Source organism: Panicum virgatum, chromosome 5N (assembly GCF_016808335.1).
Source record: "Panicum virgatum strain AP13 chromosome 5N, P.virgatum_v5, whole genome shotgun sequence".
Classification (NCBI taxonomy): Eukaryota; Viridiplantae; Streptophyta; class Magnoliopsida; order Poales; family Poaceae; genus Panicum; species Panicum virgatum.
In genome coordinates, this window is record NC_053149.1 from 46168571 (window position 1) to 46172977 (window position 4407).

Here is a 4407-nt window from a genome sequence, read left to right on the forward strand (position 1 = left end):
TCCTAGGCACCAAGTGCTATCCTTCCTCCCTTCTTAAAACATGGCCATTTGCCTATGCCTTACTCTTCTCAACAAATTCTGCAGACCAAAAGTTGCACAAAAGAAAGACTTATTGAGTAGTAAAATAGTCAACGACTGTGTCTTTATCATGGTACTATTTTGTTCCTAAACAAGGGCAATTGGGTGAGTTCAGGTATGAAGGGAGGATGGCGGAAGAGCATAAATACTAAGAGTGTGTTTGGTTCTGCTTTTGAATCTCTCCTTTTGCTTTTTAAAAGCCAAAAGCCATTCAAACACACTAACTTCCCAAAGCTGCTTTTCCTCTAGTATAAAATTGAAAGCAGCTCCTCTCCTATCTTACCTGTTGTGGAGTTGGGCAACTTCGAAAAAAATTACCTACCCACCACCTTTAAAAAATAATAGGTTTTGAGCTTTTTCATAACCCACAGCCCACAACAATTTTTCCACAGCTCACAGCATACAAATTTTTTTTTAAAAAGTTACAGCTCAACTAAACACACATACATATTGTGTGGGTTACTCATGCTGTATGGAACCCACATGATTTTTACAGCACAAAAATATTAAAATTTGTTGATAGGGAAATAAGGGAGTGGAGGGAGAATAATAATGCACACTGTTCTTTTCCTTCCAGAATAAATGCTTGAGACTTCCAAAAAATAAAATATATAGAACGTGGTTTAATTTGTGGCCTGGTGAGTACCATGGTTAATTTATTCTCCACGAATTTCATAAAAATGCGTCGCTACATGAATTTGGCAACTCAATCAGTATACATGCTTCGCGCAGCTTTTGATAGATAACAGCAGACGCTCTGATAGTAATTACTGTTTGGTACCACATGGCATTGCGCCTGCCGGCCGTGTGTTGCGCCGCCCTCGCACGGGAATTGAACAGCATCGCCGCCAGGACTCGGTCAGCAGCAGCCCTCTGCCGGATCAGAAAAAACGCAAGGCGCCGCCGTGGTATCGGTCGGCGTTGTTCCACTGGCCTCGCGCCGCTACCTGCTGATGGTTTCAACGGGCCATCATGCATTCTCGGTGAGAAAAAAACGGAAAACCCGATAATCACGTTTATCAATGGTGATCGGTTTGTCGAAATTTTTCAGTAATTTTGTATCCATTCCATCCCTTTTCTCTCTTAGTCCATATATCTTCTCATTTCGATACGTTATGATGTCTTTTTTTTTCTTGTTAGGCTGTTTGGAGATAATCTAGATTATTTTATGTACAATTTGAGGAGTTTTTTTTTCTAAATTTTGTCCGAAAGAAAAACGGCAAATTCGATTTCCGAGATATCCCATAAGCACGTTTATCGACCATCTTCGATTTTTTTTACCTTACCGGTAAAGTAAACCCTGGACAGTACAAACTAACACTTCCAAAAGCTCAGCATGGTACAACGTGAAAGACCGGTCATCCTGCCGAGCCTGGCGGACAAGACTGACTGGTTCGTCGTTCGTCGTGACCCTTTTCGTGCTCTGAATCCTGATCAAACAAAGCACACTGATGAGAGAACTCTTCGCTCTTGGCTTGATGCTTGGTCTGTCAGGCTCACACTACATATATACCCCAGCTGGCCAGGGCCAGTAATTCATCCGATCCTCACTGCACTGCCATACAAATTAGGAAACATCTGAGACGAAGGAAAGACCTTGTCTGTGAGAAAGATCGATAAGCTTCGTTTTCAGCAAACTTTGTTTCAGGTAGCAAAGACAATACATGGCGACCATCAAGGCTTACATCCTGCTGTTCACTGCCTTCTTCTTCTCTGGGCACCATGCCGTCCGTGAAGGTGATGAGGACGGCCGGAGATGGTGGATAGTCTCTCGTGGCGGTAGGCGCACCTGAGCTCCTCTCCTAGCTGCACCGGCCGGCGCCAGCTCGTGATCGTGGGAGATCTTGTAACGTTCTGCTTCGTGTTTAGTTGTTTTTCAGTAGCACTACACCGTGAGAATACTTGTATAGCAGAATGTACTTCATCCCAACTTCCATTCTGATTGAAATGGGGTTTTGCAGTAAGATAGAGATTCTTCAGAACACCGCAATACTTCAGTCAATCCGTCCTAATTCCAATGAAATGGAGATTTTGCAGTAAGATAGAGATTCTTCAGTACAATACAATACTTCGGTCATTCCATTCTATGTTTAGCTCTTCTCAACGAGGATGAATACTTATGAAGAAAATAGAAATATCATGCATTATATGGCTCCAGTCCAGTCACCTTGCCAGTCACTCAAGGCATAAAAACTGAACACGGGGAAGCTGAGAAGCCTTTGTTGCAAAAATAAATTATATACAACAATTTATTTGAAATTGAAGATGCACTTTAAAGAGTTGAAGTGATAACAGTGCAATCTTTGAATTCTGTCTGATTGTTTCTGAGTATAGCATCAGTTGCATTGTCTATAGAAGCAGTGGCCTCATCGAGAACTAAAATGCGGCATCTTCTCAAAATTGCACGTCCCAAACAGAAGAGCTGCCTTTGACCCATGCTCCAGTTCGACCCATCTTCGACCACTATACATCAAGATGTCTGTTAGTACAGCATCAAAGATAATTGCAGTATTATGTTACCCAAGGTAAAAAAAGGAAGACACCATCCCTAAAAACTTTGCCAAATATATTGTGCCATTTAACCTGCAGCCTGATTGTCAAAACTATCATTGGCACTGAGATGAACAGAACTTGCCAGGTAACCACAGCCAGTACCCCCAGATTGCTATATGAATTTAAACTGGCACTAATGCTAAACATGTAAATAGAACTTTTGTCTTTCCAATTCATTTCAGAATTCTTACACTTGTGGAAATGCTTGGTCCAGCCTTCAGGATCACGACTGACAAACCATGCAAGAATTCGAAGCATCGAACACCCACAATAATCTCAAGAATCAATATGCATATCCATCAATGATGTGCAAATGACATAAAAATTGCAATATTTACAGTTCAAAGAATAGTTCTAAGATATAGATGTTACAGGGTTCACAATATCTCCCTAGCCTTTAGGTAGGAGTACATGAAGAAACATCCAGCTCGTGCTCCAACTACTATTCCACCAGTCGTCGCTCAAAATGCCCACTGCTCGAAAACAAACTAATTGTCAACGAATGGAGAGGCGTGGTATATTAATATGGCTAGGTACATGGCATAGAAGCAGAAAAAAGATCAGGAATGCAGGGTTATACCGCGTTTGTCTCGAGGTATGATTTAAGATTCATGCCAAATATTCCTACAGAAGAAACACCAGGGCATTACTCTACGAGTGGTGCAGCAAATAAACCTGAGAAATAACATGAGATGAAACATAATTTACAAAACAAAAGTTAAGATCCCTATACCTGCAACTAATGCTCCTACTGCAACAAAACGTTCCTACTTGAAGCAGCAGCTCCACTCTACTTACTTCGAGTCGCCAGGAACTGCAAGATTTCCAAAGCAATGGTAAGCAAAAACTTAATCCATTGCACACTGAAATTTAGAGAAACTTTGCTAATTTCATTTCTCATGACAGAATTAGCAGTATTTCATAATTACTGATTGTAGGATGCAGGATTCAGAAAACAACCATGAAACAGCAGAAACAGTTGAGAGGCGGTTGTTTCTTTCTTGACTTTTGAGGCATGTGGATAATAAGTTACTGTCCTACTTTGAGTGACTTCTTTATATATTCATACTAATTCAAGTATATTCCTACTTTTGAGGCATATATCATCAACTATAGTTTAGTAACAGATGCATTAGTGAAAGAGAACGTGCAGCATTTTAGAGCTCGAGTGGTGAGAATGGACAGACTCACAGACCTAAAGTTCACAGCAATTGAGTCTTCCATTTCTCTTGCAGAATCCAGAAGTCTCTCTGCTTGACCAGGGCACGATTCACATATGACAGAATGCACAATGAAATGGCACCATAGCCAGCAAGAAAAAACAAGAAATCAGAAAACCTAGTGTTTGCTGGGATGAGAAGAATACCGTTGAAGATAATTTTCCAATAACATTTCAATTTCTTCTTCCTCTGTTGAAGCCAAAAAGGTCACAAATAATCAAGTAAAAGTCAATTTGCTTCCAATGAATTGTAGATCACAAGTCATAAAGGAGTGCTAAAGAAACCCAATCTCCCAGCTGAATAAAATTATAATCCTCACCAATAAAATTAATGACGCTGAGGTAGCCAGGGAAACCATCAAAATTGTTTGAACAAACTTATACGCAGCAAAGGCCCTTGTTCAGGGGCAAGGGCCAGGACGACGCCTAGAGCAAGAAGAAAGGGCCTTAATTCCTCAAACAGCAGCTGACACTCCAATCAAGCTAGAGCACTGCTCCCACTATCACCGGACGAGATGCTCCGCGTCGAATTAACACCACAACCGTGGCAGACAGCC

At 41.1% G+C, this 4407-nt stretch overlaps 1 long non-coding RNA gene across 1 annotated transcript; it reads right to left on the reverse strand.

Moving 5' to 3' along the window:
* Positions 1-2399: 2399 nt before the first annotated feature.
* LOC120676412 lies at positions 2400-3991 on the reverse strand. The gene is made up of 5 exons (XR_005675807.1): positions 3827-3991; positions 3365-3445; positions 3212-3255; positions 2823-3104; positions 2400-2541 (listed from the first exon to the last, which is right to left on the reverse strand). It is a non-coding gene; the product is annotated as an uncharacterized LOC120676412 (long non-coding RNA).
* Between the last annotated feature and the right edge of the window lie 416 nt (positions 3992-4407).